At 36.1% G+C, this 23903-nt stretch overlaps 1 protein-coding gene and 1 pseudogene across 7 annotated transcripts in view; both read left to right on the forward strand.

Moving 5' to 3' along the window:
* The window catches only part of NKAIN2 (sodium/potassium transporting ATPase interacting 2), a 998481-nt gene that overhangs the window by 687021 nt on the left and 287557 nt on the right, over positions 1-23903 (forward strand). The window lies entirely within an intron of this gene.
* Positions 4978-5062, forward strand: LOC123610050 (annotated as a pseudogene).

Below are 23903 nucleotides of genomic sequence, written 5' to 3' on the forward strand. Positions count from 1 at the left end.
ACTGCTACAGTGCCTCAAAGTTGAAAAAAGAAAGAAACAGATAAGACTAGTAATTAAGTCACATTTTAATAATATATTCCTATTTTAAATTTCATAATTTTATATTTAGTTCTGAAAAAGAAAAATATAAAGGTATTTTTAAAATCTTCAGCATTCTGTTTTAAAGATGTTGTCCCCACACTGAGGGAAATTTGTGCATCTCTAAATTTATGTATAAGAAATAGTCAGAATGTCTGTTTCTAAATTCTTTTCTCCCTAACCCAACCAAGTGGCCATATCAACTGTTCAGGGAGAATATATAGTAGAGACGGGCAGGATGGATAATACACCTTCCCATTCAGGAGCGCCTGGATGGCTCAGTCGGTTAAGCATCCGACTTCAGCTTAGGTCATGATCTCGTGGTTTGTGAGTTTGAGCCACACATTGGGTTCTGTGCTGACAGTTCAGAGCCTGGAGCCTACTTCAGACTCTATCTCCCCTCTCTCTACCCCTCCCCTGTTCATGTTCTGTGTCTCTCTCTCAATAATAAATAAACATTAAAAAAATTTAAAAAAATACACCTTCCCATTTTTCAGGAACCTAAAAGGAGAAGAAATCTTGAAGTAGGGGAAAGTTTCAAAGAAGTCATTTATTTATTAATACAATATTGAGTGTATCAGGTGACCTTACTGCATATTAGGTGATGTATGGCAGAGGGACAAAGTGGAAAGGTTGGCCATGCATGAATCATTGTAGCCAAGCAAGCATATTGAATTGTATTCTCAGTCTAGAGCCATCAGAGTATAGACATGCTGTTGCCCATTTGTGAAGAAAGGGACCTGGCAGGAAAGGATGGGGCAGATGTGAGCATGGACATACCGTAAAAACTAACAAAACTGAAGCACAGAGCTCAGTGAGCACTTGGCATGCTAGTTGTTGGTCTACAGAAAGATTGTTTCACAGGATAGGGCTTATGTCTGTTTTATTCCCTGGTACCCTGTTTTTCATAAGGTATATGGAGATCTGGTATACAGTAGGCACTTCTTATTTATTGATTGTCCCAAGTCTCACCTTGATAATTGGCTAATAATCATCCTGAAGTTTTTACAAACTTCTTGCAAAAACATGTTGAATTCATTAAGCATACTTTGTGTTGCACTTGATAGTAGTTTTTACTAATTGTAAATGAGTTATACTAAATGACCACTGAATTACACCAATTACAACAAACAAATGAAAAAAAAAAAAAACAGGCAAAAGCTGTTACGAGAAGAAAACAAATAGGAAATCTAATACCACTTTCATTATAGTCACATGTCATGAAATCTCAAAAACATATCTCTCCTAGAGAGGCAGCAGTAGGACTATTCTGAATGGTAGAACCTATACAACATCTCAACATGGTGACCCAGAAAAGGGAATGATTATATTGGTTGGAATATGACAGAACCCTCAAAAGTGCATAGAAGCAGATATATACATTGTAAAAAATATAGATCACAGTTAACTTAGTGCTGTAATGGTGAAAACATAAATTTTTCATCATGATAAAAATCACAGAGAATCTGAATGTCTTCTTAGGGAAATATTTTTCTGTCATGGCTGAGATTATCTTATACATTCTTCTACTCTTTTTTTGCTGTATGTCAGTGTTACTTGCAGTCAGAAAGCCTTGTGTTTTACATATCGTGGGTAGCATTTAGGACATTTTTGGTAATGAATATTTATTTTAAAATCACTTCGTCATCCAGTAAAGTCTGCCCAAACAGATAGTTATTAAAAGGCCACTGGATAAATGGCATATCTTGCCTACTAATTTGTCATGTCACTAAATAAAATCTTCACATAAAAAGAGATTGAATTGGATGCCTGCTACAAATGCTTTTACATGTAACATTTTTGTAATCCTCGTCACCAACAGATTCACCATATTTCTGAACCCTTTTAGAATTTTTGTCTCTCCATCTTTACAGGTAGATATATGCCCCTAATAGACTGGAAACTTTGGATCTTTTTGTATCCATGTAAAGAGAAAACAGAAAAAATTCAAGTTAAGAGAATTTCATACCCTACATAGTTCTTCTAGACTTTTAAGAAAAGTTAAACATTGACAAATTATTAAATTCCAAGTCAATGACATTATTTTCCCCTTACTGTTATCCCACCTATATGATTTATCTTGTGTTTTTGGCTAAATGAAGACTATATTATCTTCTGAACAGCTCGTCTCAGAAACATAGGCCAACTCACATTTATTAGAGCCAATAGTTTTGACGGTCAATGAAAGGTGGACAGCTCAGCTGAAGCCTGAAGACAACCTTTGTGCCCTTTCACAAGTCTTTATTATCCCAGAGGATAAAGAAGGTTGAAAAATGGAAGGACTCTTGGTCTCAGTTAGATTTAAAAGTCTTTGTGATCATATCCAAAGATCTGGGAAGGATTTATATGGCATTATATATATGGAAGGAAGAATGACCATCTGAGCCAAGAATTCCCAACACTGCAACTTATTTAAAAATATACTCTGTTTTCAAATGTGGTGCCATTGATGATTCTCCATATTCTACTTAGTTGGACTTGGACAAAAAAGAGTATGCAAATAAAAATTACAACCTGTGTTCTTTATGAATGTGTTGGAATGAACTTCTTCCAAGCTATCCTTCTGAAAGTAGTAGTATTCCATGAGATAAAAACAGTAGTCAATGAGATGATGCATGGTAAAGGCTTAACACAGTATCAGAAATAAAGTCCACATGCAATAAATGTTACTAATCCTTATTGCTATTTTTATATCATGCTTTACAAAAGGCGAGGGAGGCCTGTGGTGAAACCAAATACAATTTATTCTGCCACTTCATTATTAGCACATGAAAGTTCCTGAAAAACTTGCTTAAATATGTTTAACTAATTTTTCCCCAAATGTAAAGAGACCTGTTTTCGTAGAAGGAGTTGGGAGCCAAGTTTGGGAAATATCAATCTAACAATAGCTCATAAGGAAAGGCATTTCAGTTAAGTGGGTATGTTCTGACTTCCTACTGCATGTCTGGTTTCCAGGTTGCACTAAGGGCTGAAGTGAATACAAAGAAGCTAGACAGAGATACTAATTTCAAAAACTCTAAAAGAGGGAGATGGGACTGATGTACACAACTTAAATCAAGATAATATATAATTACATTCTGGAGTGTTTAATATTGAGTACTTTAGTTGGTGAGAAATGGAATAGCATACAATTTAATTTAATTTAATTTAATTTAATTTAATTTAATTTAAGTCAAGTCAAGTTAAGTTAAGTTAATTTAAGTTAAGTTAAGTTAAGTTTAGTTTAGTTGTATTTTGAGAGAGAAAGAGAATGCAGGCAGGGGAGGGGCAGAAAGAGAGAAGGAAACAGAGAGAATCCCAAGCAGGCTCTGAGCTGTCATTACAGAACCCAAACATGGGGCTCAAACTCACAAACCTGAGATCATGACCTGAGCCAAAATCAAGAGTAGGATGCTAAAGCAACTGAGCCACCCAAAACTTTAGACAATAAGTCTAATTTTCATAATTTCGTGAAAATGGGGACCTTTGTTGGGGAATTTGAATTTGAATATACCTAAAGGACTAAGAAGCCCATCTAAAAACAAAGATTGGGGCATAGGACAGACGCTAAATAACTAAAGAAAACTTCAGGATGAGCAGGAGGGAGCCACTCTACAATACAAGGCAAACAAGCAAGGTGATGAAAGTGGTGTTTTATGTACAGAACTCTGGAAGAAGTGTGGTTGGTTGGGTTGAAATTGAAAATCATGGGAATCAGAGAAGACCTTCAAGTGTCACCACTGGAGTCCTGGGGCCACAGGGAACCACTGCAGCCGAGGAGTAGTTCTGGACCCAAGTGCTTGTTCACACTCCATTTCCATTAGTTACCATATGAATTTGGGCATGGTCCTGAACCTCAGTGACAGTTTTTAATCCATCAAATGGGGACAGGAATGTTATCAATGCCATGAGGTTACTGCAAGGTATAAATGAAATATATGAAATAGTGTTAGAACAGTTCTGCCTCATAGTTAGTGTGCAGCAAATCAGTGAGCTCTAATTAGCTGTGATGAAAAATGAAAGGAAACCTGTTTCAAGGTGTTAATGAAACAGACTTTATAATCTGCTATACTATAGCATATGTACAGTCCACTTCCCAGCAGCCCCTCACTGCCTCTGGAATTGCTGCCTCCCCATCCCTTTCAAACAATCAGTTTTCTACACTATAGCCAGAGCTATCTCTCTAAAATGCAAACCAGATGACTGCATTTCCCCTTCAGTGACCCTCTACAGTTCCTAGTCCCCTTAACACAGATTATAGAGCCCTCCCTGTCGTGACCCACCTCTCCATCTTTTTCTTCCACCATTCCCTTCCCTATAATTTTAACTCCTGAAAATTCCATGAGCTCCCACCTCTGGGATAGCTCACCTGTAGGAATATTCTTCATTCCTTCTTCATCTGGCTATGTAGGTTAGACTAGGGCATATAATGTAAAGAGGAGGAAACCTTTGTAACTATGTGTAAAGACACCAACAGGCAGCTTGAAAGAGGGTGTTGCATAGCAGCGTGCTAAGAAGGAAGTTTTTCTTTCAGACCTGAGTTGTCTTGGTTACACTGCAGATTAAAGATGCAATCATAAGTGATTTAAAGAATGAATGGATATATGGTGAAAGGTCTCCATACCACTCACTTAATGTCTTGCAGCCACTGAACTACCCTATGATCCAGCAATTCCACTTCTGAATATACCCCAAAGAATTAAAATCAGGGTCTCAAACAGGTATCTGTACACCTATGTTCGTGGAAGCATAATTCATAATTTCCTAAGGGTGGAAACAACCCAATGTCCACTAACAGATGAATGGATAAACAAAATTTGATCTATGCATTCAGTGGAATATTATTAAAAAGGAAGGGAATGCTGATCTATGTTACAACATGGGTGAAGCTTGAGGACATTATGTTAAAAGAAATAAGCCAGATTGATGATGACTCCCTCCTCAACTGCATTCTTTTAAAGCTGTACAAACTTGAGTGAGAACTCACTAGTTTATTGTGAATTCTTTCAGATATACTTTGTACATTTTGAGAGAACTATATGCATATGCAAATCTCCCACTTACAGAAATGTGTAACTTGTTATGCTATCAAATTTGTAAATGTTTTCTGAATTATGTTTCATGCTTTGACCTTACTTACTCTAACATTATAGGAAAAAGTCTAATTTCAGCTAGTACGTTTATGGGCTATTTGTTATACGTAAATTTTTGATACTTGTTGTTAAAGATACGAGATGTAGATCTAACCAAATTTTTTCAGAAGTTTTTTTGGTACTGATTTGACATGTTCCCTGAATCTCAGACTTTAGTCTTGTATGGACATTATGTGTGGTTACATTGATCTGTTTATCTGTTCACCTGCATCACCATTCTTTGTATGATTTGGGCATTATAAAATGTTTTAATGTCTGCTAGGGCGTTATAAAATGTTTTAATGTCTTACTAGTCTTTTTCCCAATTTTCCTGGCAATTCTTGCTTCTTATTTTTGTAAAGGAATTTTATAATCATCTTGCCTGCATTCGAAAAAAATATGGTGTTATTAGAATGCATTAAATGTATGGATTAATTTCAGGACAGACAACACCTTCATAATGTTACATCTTTCTATCCAAGAAAATAGTATGTCTTTCTATTTTTTCAGTGTTAAAGTTTTCCACATAGAGATGTTGCACATTCCTACATAGGTTGTCTTGTTACTGATTTTAATAAGGCGCTTAATCAATTACAGCTTTTAACTAGTGCTTGTACATTACATTGAGTTCTATAACCCTGCCCAAAAAGCAACCAGTCAAGCAAAATCTAAAAGGAAAATTACAAGGATTCAACTCAAGACTGCCACTTTCAGAAAATACCTTGGAAAAAGCTCCTCCACATATATTCATAGAGACCTTAAGGCTATGATTTCTGTTTGGCATGCTCTTTTTTTCATAATGTAAATAAGAGTGATAAGGTTACTTGTGCTGAGTTGAAAATAGCCTAAAAGTATCCTAAAATATTTTCTACTTACACACTATAGAGTCATGCAAGAATTTTCACAAAATAAGGACTTGGTGAGTGAAGCAGTAGGCATAGATAAAAATATTATTAAATAGAAAGGAGTACACTAATATTCAAAGGTCCTTCTGCAGAGTTTTATACCATCAGAAGTCCCCTTTTTTCCTATATGAATTCGTAGTTCTTTGCTAAAGAAGTATTCATCAAATACCTACTATAGACCAGTCACTGTCCTAGGGGCTGAAGACACAAAATAAATCTGATTTAGTTATTGCCAACGAACATTTCATATTCTTAAGAACAATAGTCTAAGTCTCAGAAATTATGTTAACAGATTTCTGTATGCCGTTTCAATGTCATAGCAGAACTTTCTGACTGAGATATATTTGACACTCTAAATGGGAAGATAATTTTGTTTGATTTACTATTTGCTACTGATTAGGGCACAGGCTTTATAAATTACACATTAATTTGAGAAAATTGATAAATAGTGATTTTTGTGCAGTAGAGGCATAAATGATTCTAATAGAATCATAGAGGTTGTGGTATTATTGCTCCGTAGAACATTAACCTATTTTATATTTAAATTAGCAAGCTATTCCAGCATCCCTTATAGATATGAAGATATATAAATATATATATTCTTTTCATATATTATATATATTCTTTATATATAATCCTTTATACACACACACACACACACACACACACACACACACACACACTATAAAGCAGTGTATGTGTCTGTACCAGTTTCTCCTATCCTTTTCTGAGCCAACATTACTATTTTCCCAGTTCCCTCATTAATGAAGTAAACAAACTTTGATGGGTGCTCATTATATTTTTGCCTAGGAATGATGTCTTTTAACTTTATTAAAATTATACTTTGACAATATTTGTAATGCTTTATATATTTTTCCTTTTCATACTTGGACTGATTTCCAATGCTGCTGTGAGAGAACGATGGCGCATTATTTGAAAAAACTTGGCTTTAACTTTTATTTTGTAATGATTATGAAGTACTTTAAAGTTCTTTCAGTGATATTTTAATACAAATAAATGGCAAAAGAATAACCCATTGCCAGCATACTCATATTATTATTTTTCAACGGTGAATTCTAAAATTTAAAACATGAACATTTTAAATTATTTTAAGCACAAGCCAGTCATTTTTTAAATAATCAACTATGCCTCATTTTATTAGAACAGAAAAAAAGGAATTGAAGGGAATTGAATTGAAAGTATCAGCAGGAATTGCACATAGCAAAAGCGAGAATGAATATCTACAATGTGTATTAAATCTTTTGTACTGGGGTTGCAATCAAAAGAAGGTTTGAAACCCAGTGGTCGAAACTTCCTTTGCTTCAGGCTATTACAAGGTAAGTGATTTTAGGCATATGAGTTGACTCTGGAGAATATAAGCTAAATTACCATGTTTAGTTAACATCAGAGGGACTCAGAGGATCCAGATATTTGAAGTTGCAGCTGAGGCAATGATATTTGCATGTCCTTTATATAGATATATTTCACTACAGGATGAGCATATTCCAAAGGACTTGCTCACTGATAGTGATTTCCAACCCTGGTAGTTCTGATTGATCATGGAAATGGAAAAAAAAAGAGTTTAACAAACCCATCTCTAGACTATATCATTACATTTCAGAATACAAGGTGGCAATTAAATCTAAGCTGAAAATGAATCCTATACCAAAGAGTTCTGAAATATGTATTAGAGAAATAAAAACTAAAAGAAATCCCATTTCATGTTTGAGCCAAAGATGCTTGTGCTTATCTATATTTTATATTCAGTGAGCGTAGTGTGGAATACTCTGCCTTATTTCACTTTCCTAATGTATCCTTGAAGTTCAAGTGGCATTTGACCCTCTTCAATATGGAGAGCTGTGTAGCTGGTCTAACAAATTCAATGTATTTAAATGAAAATATGTTATAAAGCTGACTAGGAAAAAGGCATCAAATATATTTTAACACCAGAACCTCTTCCATCAAATTGCCATTTGTAATTGTGGCACAAGAATTTTAGTTTTGTGTAAAAAGAGGAAGCTTTTGCTGAAATAATTCCATGCTGAGACAGTTCTTTAATTGGGAACTACGACTAGGCTGGAAAATGTGTTCAAAGGCCAGCACAATGTTCAGGATGGTAAATGATCTGCCTTTTTGTAAGTGACTAAGTTCTATCACCATATTGAATCTGTCAAACGTTTTTAAATCCAAAAAAGAGAGGCATAACTTTGGATGCTCTTTTAACATAAAATATAATTTTCATTCTGTTTTCACCCTCTGCAATAGTGACTCAAAATCCACAGGGAAGCACTGTAGGTGCAAGTGGGTGGAGCGCATGTTCAAATCACCCAAGGCATTTTTCAAGCTATTTTGGCCTTCCCCCCAACATTTCTGCAGGCTCTTTCTCTAACTGCCTGCCCCTAGCACTCAGCACTTCTTAGGGAGCCACTAGGAGGGTTGTTACCCTCAGGTATGTTTAGGTATAAAACAGTCAGAACCTTTCTTTTCTCTAGTATGGAAGGTGTTGTATTCAAAAGTTATTCTTGCTTTTTTATATTGCCTTGTATCTGAACTATATCCTTGTCATGTCCAAATTTGGAGGTGGTCAAAGGAAGTGTTCTAAGAAGCTTTGCTGTTCAGACTGCAGAGCAGTAAGGGCTGATCAAGGGCACCTTAATGTGCAGTCTCTCCACAGGAGTGATAGTGGATTTGGCTCATCCCAAAGGGGTCAGTGAATTGAAGAGCTATTAAGTTTGCCGGAATGGCCCCAATTGAGCTTTTCATACCTTTCTCCTCTCTCAGACAGTAGAGTTTAACTCAATGATGGAAGCCAGATTTAAGAATGTTTTTAGGGCGGTTGCAAGTGGAAACTTTCCCAGGGCAAAGAAATAATGAGCTCTAAAGCCCCAGAGACATTGTTTTAGTGAAACTATTTTCTCTGTAAACTACTGATATCAGAGTTTTATGTAGGAGGAAGAAAGATGGAAAGGTGAAGAAATAAATGTACTTCACTTGCTATTTAGACTTCATATATGTGTCTGAAGATGTAGCTTGGGACTTTGCAAGGTATTTTTGACAATGATCTAAACTACGTTGCTACTTAAGATGGGGCCCCCTGACTAGATGTATAGGCATCACCTTGGAGCTAGATGGAAATGCAGAATCTCTGGCCCCACTCCTAGGCTCCTGAATCAGAATCTGCAATCTTAACAAGATCTCCAAGTGACTGACTCCTGTGCCCATTAAAGTCTGGGGAGTTATGGGTTGAAGGGACATTGCTCTCCTGCTACCAGACTACTTGCTAAGGTTAAAGCTCCAGAGATGTAATAAACAAAGAAGAAAGGATGAGCATTTTAAAAGTTCTTTTGCAAACATTACCAGATTGCACCTCAGGAAGGTCATAGTGATTATTTGCACCAGCAGCGTGTGAAAGGGTCTGTTTCAGTTACATCCTAGTCAATGTTGGACATTATTACTTTTCAATTGTTAAAATGCGTACTGAAGCCATGTAATATGGTATGTGGTAAGGATCTAGCTTTCATGTTCTTAAATAGCCAACCAGTTTTCCTAGAATCAGCAAATGAATGAAACTTCCTCTCTGAATTGAATTGAAATGCTACCATTGTATTATCTTCCTATGACAAAGGTTTTGAACAGTTTTTTTTTCCATTGGCATATCTTTTATTTGACATCAACACTATGATATTTTAATTATGGTAGATTTATGCTAGGTCTTATTATAGGCTTTTGGTAGTTATCTTGTCCATCTTGAACAGTGTCTGAACGTTTCTATCACATTCTTAACTATAATACACATTTTTATAGCATTCTGTGTATATTTTCGTAATAAATACAGATGTAAAAGAGGTTCAACTTCCTACAACACTTATTTCCTTTATATCGTAAGGAAAGAGGACCTAAACTTAACCCTCGAAATATTAGCATTTTTCTGTCATTTTACCATATGCTCATTTCTCTTTATCATGTTTGTAATATAAGGGTCAGTAAGGCAACAAAATCTAATGAATCCCTGAATTCAATATTCTACCAAGCCAAGTGGCATGGTAAAAAAGGATTCAAAGTGAGGAAATATTAAGGAAATAGAATTTATGGGCTCCACTCTTAAGGAAATTACTATATAACTGAGAATTTAAGTTAGGTTTAGGACACAGACTCAAATACATGTAGAAATACCCAGGTAGAGAAAACTAAATGAATTTGTACCATTTTTTAGGGCTTCTGTAACAAAGGATCAGAAACTTAACAGAAAACTATTCTTACACACTCGTAGAAAGCAGAACTCTGAAATCAAGAGCTGCACTCTCTCTCCTGGCTTCTGTGTGTTATCGGCAACCCTGTGTGACCCTTGGCTTGCAGTTGCAGGGCTCCAATATTGCCTCCATCATCATGTGCCTGTCTTCTCTCTGCCTATCTCTGTCTTTATGTGGTATTCTCCTTTCCATCCCTTCTCTTAAAAAAAAGTGTATATATTTATTTTGAAAGAGAAAGAGGGAGAGTGTGCATGAGCAGAGGAGGGACAGTGAGAGAGGGAGAGGGAATCTCAAGGAGGCTCCACAGCCCATTGGGGCTGGATCTCACAAATCACAAGATCATGACCTGAGCCTAAACCAAGAGTTGGATGCTTAACTGACTGAGCCACCTAACCTCCCCTCTTCTCTTTTTTATAAGGACACTAGTCTTACTGAGTTAAGGCCTTTCCCTGCTTATGTATGACATCATCTTAATTAATTCTATCTGCCGTGACTGTTTCTTCTTTTAAGTTTTGTTTAAAAATTTATTTTGAGAGAGAGAAAGAGAGACAGAAAGAGAGAGCCAGTGGAGGAGGGGCAGAGAGAGAGAGAGAGGGAGAGAGAGAATTCCAAGCAGGCTCCACACCATTCACACAAACTATGAGATCATGACCTGAGCTGAAATCAAGAGTCAGATGTTTAACCAACTGAGCTAGCCACCCAGGCGCCCTATGCAATGACTGTTTCTAAATAAGATCACGTTTCAAGTACTGGGGGTTAGTACTTCAACATATCTTCTTGGGAGACACAGTTCAATCCATAACAGAGCTCTTTAAGGCAAAGGGATAACTCAGATGTGATTGAATTTGATGTTCACTTATCAGGAGAATTCCTTATCAGGAGAAACATATTCTTACCATTCTTAGGTAACACAATGTCAACTGTGTAAGAAGGATTTCCACACCCTTTTCATCCCAGAAGATAAGTGCACATTCAATTTGATGATAGAGGGAGTATCTTTCACTAGGTGATCAGTTTGAACACAGTTCCATTGGTGATTAAGATTTAGGAGAATATGCTATTATCAACCAGAGTTAGAAATGGTGAATGAAGGAAAGAGTTCATGAATGACTCTGCAAAGTTTATGGTCCTGAAGAACTGAAAGAAGATAATGCGAACTACCTGGATGAACAGTAAACTTTACTTATGACTTTGCTGGATATATGTTTTGTTTTTCTCTCAGTATAATTAACAGATTGCCTTATAGGTCATTGTTTGGCTCTTCTTAATTATTTTCTCTGTAACTTATCTTGCTAGTTACAACTCTCTTTTGTTTTAGTACAACACTTGCATTTCTGAACAAAAGTGTTTTTGGAGGCCATGACTTGTCCAATCATCTGCCACTCACTCAGGAAATGACAACATTTACACACTACACCCACCCACTATTTTGTGAACAAGAAGCCACGGTGTTTGATTAAAGTAATTAATTTTCTCACATCATTCTTAAAATGAGCAAGATTTGGAGCCAGGTGGTTTGGCTGATGTCCTATATGTCTATCCTCATTTATTTTGTTTGTTTTAATCATATGAGCACAATTCTAAGAAGCATATTAGAAAGGCTACACCATAAAAACTTGGACTTTGAGAGGATATAGCCAAATAAATATAGACATTAATTTTATACTCATTTTGAAATGAATATCCAAGTAAAAAGAGATTTGGGATTTGATTGTTCTTTAGAACAAATGTCAGGAGAAACATTACCTAACTACTGAGACATACACAAAGGGATGTTATTCTAAATCTTTTCAAACCAAAAGCCTCTTTAACACATGAACAATTCATTTAATCTCTGTCATTTTTCCATTGTTCCCTAACTAGGGACAATATTCTCTGAAGAATAATTACTGTGATTCTTTTGAAATTTGGTAAAATCCTTAGTGCTTTGGTGAAAGAAATAATAATATTTATAATTACACAGAATGCTACAATTCATAGAACTTTAGAAATGACCATGTCTGACACTTAGTTTTTAAAATTGTGCAACCAAGTTCCTTCCATTTATCTTAAAAGTCGAATTTTACTTGCTATCTAGAAAAATGTGAATAAGATCTTATTTTCAATGTTGTTTTAAATTATTTCAAGAAGTCATTTGAGTTTTCTTTAACCAAGACCTTTAACATCATGCTTGAATCTGATGTATGACATTTCGGCATCCATATAATTAATCAACAGAGGTCCAATGCAATGCTTAAATGCATGCTTCCTCATAAATGTTAGTAAGTGACTTAATTTTCCCAAAATGTTAAAGTCCACGTGCCATCTTTATAAAGTTAAAAGATTCATGCCGTCCTTTATACATTTGATATTTACAGTTGAAAGGCCTGTATAGAAAGCAATCTGGTTCACAGTTAGGCGTTTAACTTGACATTTTATGAAGCATGGACATTTGAGTCCTCAGTCCTTTAAGCTTGTTTTGAGCTAATTGTGCATTAAATGGTGGATGTAGAGACTATGCCTGATATTTTAATTAATAGCTTTTCTTGTCATAATTATTTTTATCGTACTACTCAAAAAGATGCATTTTATTGAACATTTCTGTTTTGACTCACACATAGAACATGTTTCAGGTAATTCTTTCTCACAAGATGGGTAGAATTCTACATACCTTCTTCCTGCATTACCTATTAGTAATCATGTATAAAATGTGTTTTTAAAATATACATTTTCGTTTGGTTATAAAGCAATAACTTCATCTCAAACTACATATAGTGTGTTCTTGGAAGACCTGGTGCACTGATGCATGTGTCCGGATCTCTCTCTGATGCCAGGGACACAATCAACAGCACTGATTTCAAGTGAGTCACACCTGTGGCCATGAGGTCGAAAATGGAGGCCACTTATATTCCCTAAGTTCTCAACAAGAAAGGGGCTAGTTGACTTATGGTTTATTTCCAGACCGGAGATTGATTTTTAAAATATGCAAATTTCTATCTGTTACATATCTTGAGTATCTTAGTTCAGAAGTTATAAAGCCGCTTTGGATCAAAGTGAGAGAAAAACAGGCTAAAGCCATTTTTTACCCTTAAGTCTGATGAAAACATGATGCTGAGTTCTACCCTGGAGCAGCTCGGAGAGCTGACTCTGCCCTGAGTTCAGGACGTTTTTTTCTCTAAGAAAAAACTCTCTTGTCTCAGGACAGGAAATCATAAGTTACTTTGTACCTTCTTCCAGAAACTGCCCACATATGAGACCCCAAGGCAATTAAAAGTAGAAAAAATGATTCCCTCCGTGCAGTTTGTGTGCAAATGACTCAATTTCTCTTTTGTGCCCATTACTAAACCTTCCCCAACGAAACCTGTCTTCATATTTTCTTTAACTATCATTTATATAAAAACTTTTGTCAGAAAATATCTGAGAAATTACATAATAATAATTTAAAACTAAGAGTAAGGATAATAATAACTAAATAACTAAAATAATTCAAATTAATATGCAAATCAGTCATCACTTTTCTTGGCAGTACTTTAATAAAGAGTAAATCCTGTGGGTCTTGAGAAATTTCCAGTATTAGCATTCCAATGTAGGAAATATTTGGGATGATTAAAAATTCATCCTTCGTGGCTCAGTCCGTTAACCTTAACTGTCCAACTTCAGCTCAGGTCATGATCTCCTGGTTTCTGAGTTCGAGCCCTGCATCGGGCTCTGTGCTGACAGCTCAGAGCCTGGAGTCTGCTTTGGATTCTGTGTCTCCCTCTCTCTTTGTCCCTCCCCTGCTCATGCTCTGTCTCTGTCTCTCAAAAATAAATAAAACATTAAAAAAAAAAGACTTCATCCTTGAGCTCCTCAGATGCCACTAAGTTAATTTAGTAGTCCAAAAAAAAAATAAGCAGAAGCAGCAGCAGCAGCAGCAGAAGAAGAAAAAGAAAAAGAAACCAACAACCAACAAGTAAAGAATAGTTCCCCAAATCTCAGCCTGCTGAACCCCTTTTCCAAGCTGCTGTCTCTGGTAATATAGCAGCCAAATCCAATTAAGGGAGAGGTGAAAAATCATTTCCTCATTTGACAAACGCAGCATGTTAACACATGTACCCTTGCTGACCCTCAAAAGGACTCACCACTTTTGAAATAATTCTTCAGATGTATTTATAAAACCATTTATATATAGGAAAAAGCAACAGAGTTCAAAAATAATTTCCTTTTGCTCCCCCCAACTGAGTTTAGACTTGAATTTGCTCTAGGGATGATTTATGCCAAGTATTACTTTAATTTAAATGTGGCCCAGGTGTTCCCTTGGCTAGTACAGGTACATAAAAGCATTTTGCGTACAGACCCATTACTGTAGCCATCCTTTAGAGAATAATGGAAAGGATGTATATTTGACAACATCCACAAGTCATGCCACAAATTGCAGCTATACGGGAAGCCGACTTGCCCCCAAATACACCATGGAGTGATGATCTTTCTATTTCACCTCTCCAACAGGTTCCACTTCCTTCCACAGATTTTTCAAATTCCTATCCCTCACTGACAGATCAGAGAAGAATGTAACCAAGAGTGCATGTCCTTCATGTTCCACTAAAACTAAAAATAAATGTAAATGAATGAGAGGTGAAGTGAAGCCCATATAAACTTATATTGAATAACTCTCAGTCGCTTAAATTATCTGAGTTTTGGAAAGTAGTGAGAAAGAACAGGAAGCCAACAGTGAGTCACAGAGAAGTAGCCATGAAGAAAATTAAAATAGCTCTAAGAACATAAACACTAAAAGAGCATCCTCCCACTGAGTAACAGGTGCAGGACTCAACACAGAGAAGTCAGCCTGTTGCCATATGGCTTCTGTTTAGAGCCACAGCCTGTCTGACCAGCAGCCCTGCGACACAGTGAAGGGCTGCCTGCACGCAGACCTCTACCAGGAAAAGTAGTCTGTGTCTCATTTTGGTGGGGGAAATGGTGAAAATCCATAGGAGGACTATCAACAAGTAGATGAAAATTGGTGAACCACTCAGAAATTTTGCTGCAGTCTGGGGCGCCTGGGTGGCGCAGTCAGTTAAGCGTCCGACTTCAGCCAGGTCACGATCTCACGGTCCGTGAGTTTGAGCCCCGCGTCGGGCTCTGGGCTGATGGCTCAGAGCCTGGAGCCTGTTTCCGATTCTGTGTCTCCCTCTCTCTCTGCCCCTCCCCCGTTCATGCTCTGTCTCTCTCTGTCCCAAAAATAAATAAACGTTGAAAAAAAAATTTTTTTTTAAAAAGAAATTTTGCTGCAGTTTGTATGTTGTTGTGTTGTTGTTGCTGGTTGGAGGGACAGTTAGAGGACAGATAAATGGTAGTTCCAGAAAGGCAAATCGACAAGCTGTTTTAAAAAAAGAAAGAAAAAAGTCAAAAATAGGGGCACCTGGGTGGCTCAGTCAGTGGAGGGTCTGCTTCTTGATTTCGGCTCAGGTCATGATCTCATGGTTGTAGGGTCGAGCCCCATGTTCACTCTCTCCATCTCTCTCTCTCTCTCTCTCTCTCTCTCTCTCTCTGTCCCTCCCCTGTTCATGCATGGGCTCTCTCCCTCTCTCTCTGTGTGTCTCTCAAAGTAAATAAAAAAAAAATAAAATAAAAAAAATCAGGGCCTTGCATGTCTCAGTCGGTCCAACTCTTAGTTTCTGTTCAGGTCATGATCTCACCATTGGTGGGTTCAAGCCCCACATCCAGCTCTGCACTGGAAGTTCAGGGACTGCCTGGGATTCTCTCTATCCCCGCTGTCTCTGTCCCTACCCATCTTGTGCTCTCTCATTCTCTCTCAAAATAAATAAACTTTAAAAAGTTTAATAAATAAATAAATACATTAAAATATTATAAAATATCCAACGTGGAAAGGAAAATATAGCATCCTGAGTCTGTTGAGAAAATCAGCACAATAACAGGTGTTTTTCCAGCCATGGCTCATCACCTAAGGAGGTGCAAATGGCCTCCAGGAAATAGAAGCAAATAACAGTGGGAGAGAATTATGGACACTTCAAGGTAGTGTTGGGATCACATAATCTTCCTGCCAATGACTAAAGTGTTATGAAAGATATTAAGCTGCAGTTATGTGAAAAGTTTCTGACATTGACTAAAGTTGTGTTGATTCACATTTATAAAGATATATAGAATTCTGATCCCATGTTTATATTACTTGCATTTCCTAGCACTGGAAAAAAATAGAATTTTTACCAGACAAAAATCCTCTTCAAAATTGTTTCCTCCCAACACACCTATGTAAGAAAGTGACTGATTTGGCAAATGCAAAAATATATAGCAAGTGACCAAGCCTCATCCTTGCACACACTATCATTTAGTGGTGATATTATATCAAGAGACTATTTATTTTGTTGGTATCACTGGGAACTTTACGTCCTCTGTTTAGCCCCAGCTAGAGATTCCTTTTGTTTTCTGTTTGAAATAAGTTTCCTTCAAGTCGGCTTCAGTGTTAGGCAGAAATGACATTCTATAAGTGTCATAGGACCTAGAACCATCTCTAACAATGGATGCATGGGAAAATGGATTTGGGCAAACCACTCTGTACCTCCTTAATACTTTTATGTGAGCTAAATAAAGTTCTAATGGCAATAAGATAAATATTTAATAGGAAAAGAAATACAAAGATTTAATCTGAGAGGTGCTTGAAAGCTGAGAATGATTTTTGCCTTGGTTTGCTATTGAACTGAATATATAGATATTATATTAACCAGTGTACTTTTACATTATTTTACCTCACAGTTTCTATGTAGAATTGTAACCCAAACTGTGGGAACCATGGAAATTACCATTAAGAATTCTATACATATATAATGTGTGACTGATGTTCTGCTAGGTACGATTTTGAAGATGGTGATGGCAAGCACAATCTAGCAAGAGTACTAACTATGCTGTATTTGTGAAGTGCCTGACGAGACATTCATCAACCAAATGTTATTGAAACATAGAGAGGATGAGCAATCAGAAACGTATTATAGAAAGTTGGAAACATGTCACACATGCACATAACTGACACAAGGATGGCTCTATTTGGTTACACGTTGGGGATTGTGGACTGTTCCAGCCTATGGTTCTTTCAAGACATCCATTTTAGACTTGGGCCATCTTTAAAGATTTTGAGTCACCTAGGATTTTGAGAAATCAGTTGTTGAAGTTCACTGGAGATCCAGAATAATAAGGTTAGAGTGTGAATATGATAATATCCCTCATTGCGTTTCCCCCAGGGCTATTCCTACAGGCCTGATGAGCTATATCCCAAAATGCCCTTTCTCTTGGCAATAGCTTTCAAACTTTCAAACTTCTCTAATGAGAAACTCATTAGAAAGAAAACTTTTTCAGGCCCCACCCTAAACCTACTGAATCAGAATCTCCAGAGGTAAGGCATAGGAATTCACATTTTAATAAACTCTCTAGATGATGCTAAGGTATTTTAGAGTTAGAGGCACATTGTTAGTGTTTGCTCTTGCCGCCTCAGTTTGGGGTACATGGCTGATGAGTCCCCAGATAATGGTTAGTCCCCAGGTTCAGATGATTCTCCAGTAAGTGGAGTTTCGAGGACTGATAAACCTTCATGCGGTAGGTCAGTAAATAGAGAATTTATCAAAATTGTCAAACTTTGGCTGCATATTGGAATCACCCGGAGTGCTTAAAAAAACACCCATGCCTGGATTTCACCCCCAGAGTTCTCATTTAACTAGTCAGGCACTTTTAGAATGTCCCCAGATCATTCCAATCTGCAGTCAAGTTTAAAACTACTGCCTCAGAAAGTGGTTCACCGACATTTTCCCACTAAGAGCCTATGGGAGCTGGCAAAAGAAACAATTTTTGACAGCAAGAGAAAACAAAGGGAAACATGTTTTTATAATATATCAAACTTTATTCTTGGGTTACATAACCATTTTGAGACTTCTATCTAGAGAGACATTCCTAAAAAATCTTACTCTAATGATTGAGGAGCATAGGCATTTCAGAGAGATTAAAGGTCAGAATCTGAGATCATTATTCACATCACATTCAAATATATTGAAACCCTGAAGCATCTAATTGAATCGTTGTCTCTTCTGGGTACTCCTACTTTTCATTTTCTTCACTTTTTCTCTTATTACTTTGTTCCCATTTTCCATCCGCTGATCATCTCCTACCCTACCTTTAGCACCTGGTAAACTTCTACCATCACAAATGCTTTCCTTTAGAGTTCTCAGTATTCAGTTATTGCATTTTTAAATATTTACTGAGAAACTCTTTTGAGAGTCATGACAGTTTGCATAGTTAAATGATGATTTCTTAAATTTCCTCAAAAAAATTTATTGCTTTCCTACTATATTCCAGTTTCCAGGCACTGTTCTAGGTATGTGGGACACATCAGGAAACAAAACATCTAAAAATCTTATTTTTCTCTGTTTCTGTCTCTCAAAAATAAATAAACATTTTAAAAAGGGGGAGCAGCTGGGTGGCTCAGTCGATTGCGTGTCCAACTTCAGCTCAGGTCATGATCTCGCGGTCCGTGAGTTCGAGCCCCACGTTGGGCTCTGTGCTGACAGAGCAGAGCCTGGAGCCTGCTTTGGATTCTGTGTCTGCCTCTCTCTCTTCCCTCCCCTGCTCTCTCTCTCTCTCTCTCTCAAAAATAAACATTAAAAAATAATAAAATAAAAATCTTATTTTTGAAGAAGCTTAATTCTAGTGGGCCAAACAGCAAACAATAAGCAATATACAGGACAGTATATAGTATGCTAGAATGTACAATCAATAAGTGCTATGAAAAGAGAAAGTAAAATATAGTAAGAGAAATTGATAGCACAGAGATATGGAATGAGAAATTTAAACATGGTGGTTAGGGAAGGTCTCATAAAAAAGGAGGAAATTTGAGTCAAGACTTGCAGGAGATATAATTATTTGAGAGAAGGATGTACAAAGTGATATATTTAATTAAATGTTGGATGACAAAAAAAAATTGTTTTAAAGATTTTTTTATTACAGTAAGGAAAAAAGCAATACTTTGTAATCAGCCTGGACTACTCTACTTCTGTCTTTCAACCCATTCCATGATAGATATTTTAAGTTATTGATTAATTCTTATCCTAGGATATTAATTTTTGTTCATTTTCCATAACGCATTATGAAATCACAAAGTTCATGTAGGTATTATTGTGTTGTCACTGGAAGTATCTTGGTAGATATTTACATTTGCCTTTTACCAAACACATTTGTATTTTTCAGCATCCCAAGGTTGTGTGTATATACATGTCTTTGTGTGTGTTTTAGTTACACACACTGTTGTGTATCCTAATGAGGCCTGTATCACAACAAATGAACACCTACAGTAGAATTACACTGTGGCCCCAAGTGCTCTTTTCCTCTGCCCATGAAAGAGTTCAAACCAAATCACCTAACATCAAGTCAACGAGGTTTTTGACTAGAATGTCAGAGTTGCATGGGGCTTAACTCTTTGGCCTAAACCAGTTGTTGTAAATGTTGGGTGCATAAAACGTCTTCAAGTGTAAACTTTAATTAATTAATTAATTAATCCCACAGATATGTAATGAATGTACTTTGTGAGGGACATTTTGCTAGATTTTTGCCAACATACAGGATACTGAGTTAGAGCTACTTTCCGTGTACTCTAAAGAACAGCTCCCACCCTCAGTTTTAGATGTATCTTGGGAGGCTTATTGTGATTAGATTTTCACATTAGATTTTTCTGGTAATTATATCTCAAAGCCCTTAAGTTCAAGTGAAATTCACAGAAGTCACAGGTGATGCAACTAAATTATTGGTCATGAGTGTATATATAACATTCGAAATAAATCTTGTCATATCTTCAGTAATTAGAAGTGGTCCTTTAGGGAGTCACTCTAAAACTAAAGAGGGAGCAATAATATAAAACCATCTTTAGGGCAGAAGAACTGTTTAATTTATAGTTCTTTTTTATTTGATACGGTTGCTGATGGGCTTCAAATCTCACGTGCAGGCGTGCACATGCACACACACATACACACACATGCACACATACAAATCTGATCTTTATTCCCAGAGTCAACTTATTTTTCGCTTCCCAGATTTATTCTCAGTGTCCAAATCGTATCTTGCACAGCGATGTCCTTCATCAACTGTACTAATTAGTTTTCTTATCCAGGCTCTGAGAGAAACTCACTAGAGGCAGAGTGGACAGGAAGAGCAAGGCCCAGGCTCTGCTCCTTCCCCTCCTCAGCCACCTTATCCTCTGCCTCCTGGCAACCCTAACTTATTTTGCAGTGTTCACCCAAACAGGTTACGTGATTGCAGATTTCTATTTTTAGAAGAGAAATAATCATATTATATTTGATTCTGGACTGTAAATACAAATATTCCTAAATTAATTCTGCTTCATTATTTTCTATCGCATTGACAAGAAAGACAATTCTGATATTTACTATTTTCTATTTAAAACTTCTTTTTACACAAGCTTTTTATAAAAGGCAAATAACACTCAATTAGAAATAATTTAATTTAAACTTCATGTTAAATTGGCACATTTTTATGCTGTTAAACAATTTTAAAGGAGGATAGAGATAAATATACTTAAAATTTATTTTATATTTTAATTGAATACAATCTAAAATACATAGTTTAGATTTTTATTTCTTATTAAAAATTTTATTATATCATGAAAAAGAAATTTGGGTTTTTTTTAAAGAACAGTTTATTTTATTATGATGCTACATTAATTACATTCTCTGTGAAAACAGGCAAAAATTATCTTTGCACATTTTATTGAGTTGACCATATTTGTATAATTGGCAATATAAGAGCTAGTAAAGCCTAGGTCATTATCGTAGTAATCAGTATAGGAACTAGAAAAAAAGAAAGGTAGGAATAAAGGAAAGAAGGAAGGAAGGAGGGAGGGGAGGAGGTAAAGAAGGAAGGAAGAAGAAAAAAGAGGTTCAGGACTTCAGATTCTAATGCAAAGTTATGCCAGTAGTGTTTTACATAAATGCTTCTTTTTTCCACTTGTCATCTTGACAATATTGATCCACTGGAAAGGGGAGAAAAAGACTAAGGTAATATTGTGGGATTATCACTTGATTTAATTGACATAATGTGATCTTAGATACTTTAGAACATGTTCTTTCTAGAACACTATTAGTTAACAAACATTTAGGAATCCCTAAAAGAAGTAAATTCTTCTTGGACCTAGAAGAAGGTAAGAACCAGGATGGAATTAGCTGAGGAATGGAAGAGATCAAGACAGGTGTGAACAGACAATCGGCTGGAAAGCAAGCTGGGAAATAAAGATCAGAGAGTGAGTGAAGTAAGGGTACAGTTTGTGAAATCAGTGAAACAAATTCAGGAAACAAATTCAATTTCTTGACCAAAATGAGCTAGAGATAGGGCAAAATAAATACACAAATAAAACACAGCAGTGAACAAAAGAGAAATATAAGAGAAGCAGAAATGGACCGAAAAACAGGTATGGCAAAGAACCAAAATAAGTACAGGTGTTATCATAAGATGGGGGCGGGGGAGGGGGGCGGTTAGAGGATGAACAAGGAAGAAAATTTGGTTAGAATGTCTCTTAGAAGGGCATGGTTTCCAGCTGGCAATCAAAGGTACCTGACCATGAATTGATGGAAACTCGTGGGCTTAAAAATTGGAGTTAATATTCCAGTACAAAGAGAACAGCCCACAAAAATTACATTGTTAGAGGAATTTATGAGATTTGTAGGTGTAAAAACTGTGTCAAAATCTCAAATTTGAGATGTAGAAATCATAACCTTACTTTCTCCAGCACACTTAGAGCAAGGTTACTGTAGCTAAGCAACTCAAAATTTCCAAGTAAGCATAATCATCCCTGCAGATTTTGAAAGCTTAATGCAAGCTTCCAGAGTCTGAATTAAATTAAGAATGGCTACAATGTTGAGAATTAATAAGTACCTGTACACAAAAAAGATGAATTCCATGCCTACAAATGGAGTGTTTAAGAATTTTAAAGTAACTTAAGTAGCAGATTTGAAAGTCAGCCAGTCTAGTTGACAAAAGACATATAAGAACATTTTTATCTTAATACTTAAATATTTTATAACTTACATGTAGATCATCAAAAGAGGATAAATAATATATAAAATACATGAGCTTTTATTATGTACCCAGTACCATCCCAGGCTCTTTATAGAAATGATCTCATTTAATCTATACAAACTTATTTGAGGTAACTACTACTACACATTTTAGACGTAAGAAAACTGATGGGTGTTTGGGTGGCTCAATCAGTTGAGCATCTGTTCTGCTCAGGTCATGATCTCATAGTTGTGAGATGGAGCCCCATGTTGGACTCCATACTGAGCAGGGAGCCTGCTTAAGATTCTCTCTCTCTCCTCCCTCTGCCTCAACCCTCCCCTGTTAAAAGAAAAAAAAAGGAAAGGAAAAGAAAAAGGAAAGAAAAAAAAAAACAATAAAAAGAAAAGAAAAGAAAAAAGAAAAGGAAAGGAAAGGAAAGGAAAGGAAAGGAAAGGAAAAGGAAGGAAAGAAAAGAAAAGAAAAGAAAAGAAAAGAAAAGAAAAGAAAAGAAAAGAAGCCTGAGGCTAGAGGGTTTAAGCAAGGTCATAGGGCCAGTAAGTGTCACAGTACTGATGCAAGCCTGCCTGGCTGGCTCTAGGATGCAGCTTTAACTACTTACTGCATTGCACCGTCTAGTCAGACAGTAAAACAAGCCAGTAAGCCAAGGAACTTTTCCTCTGTATATTTAAAATGTGAAATTTAGTTTTTAGGAAAGAATGGAAAACAGAGGCTAAAAGAGTGGACGCTTTCATATTTTTATGTTTGTTTTTCCTCAGTGACATTTGTGATCTTTTTAATATCATACTTGATTACAATGTTTCTTCTAATGTTGTTTGTGTTCAATGAAATATAAATTTCCTCCCATTGACTTTTGTGAGGTCCCAACAAGAAATTGTTTAACTTTTATAACATTGGGGATTTATTTTTAAATTGCAACATTTTTTTTTTTATCAGTACGACCACTTTTGCAATCATTTTTAAAGAATGACAGTGGAGAAGACCTAAAACTTATTGCCCCTTAACTTGTGCATCGGCATAATTGCCGACGTTAACAGGGGCCATAAGAAGGGGAAACATCCCAAATGAGACAGAAACTCAAAAAAGAAAACTGTGGTCTGGACTCTGGCACTAGTTTTGTGGTTTGCTAATAAGTCATTTTACCTCTCTGAATTCTTATTCATTGTTTACATAAATAAAAATCACTTACTGCTCTATTTCTGTGACTTGATTATCATATTTCCACAAAGAGAAAACTAAAAATTAGGTAGTAAAAGCAGTGAAGATATGCCCTATGTTAATTTGACCTGAATGAAATAACTTCAGATTCTCAGGAGAGGATAAAAGAGTTCTTTAAACCTAGACTCTTAAATATTTAATTTCCAGTTGTTCATTGCTAGCATATAGAAAAACAATTGATTTTTTATATTGAACTTGTATTCGAGGTCCTTGCTAAGTTAACTGATTATTTCTAATATTCTTTTTTGTTCTTTGGGATTTTTTATGTAGATAAATCATGGAGTCTATAAATTGACTTTTAT

This window comes from Leopardus geoffroyi, chromosome B2 (assembly GCF_018350155.1).
Source record: "Leopardus geoffroyi isolate Oge1 chromosome B2, O.geoffroyi_Oge1_pat1.0, whole genome shotgun sequence".
NCBI lineage: Eukaryota > Metazoa > Chordata > Mammalia > Carnivora > Felidae > Leopardus > Leopardus geoffroyi.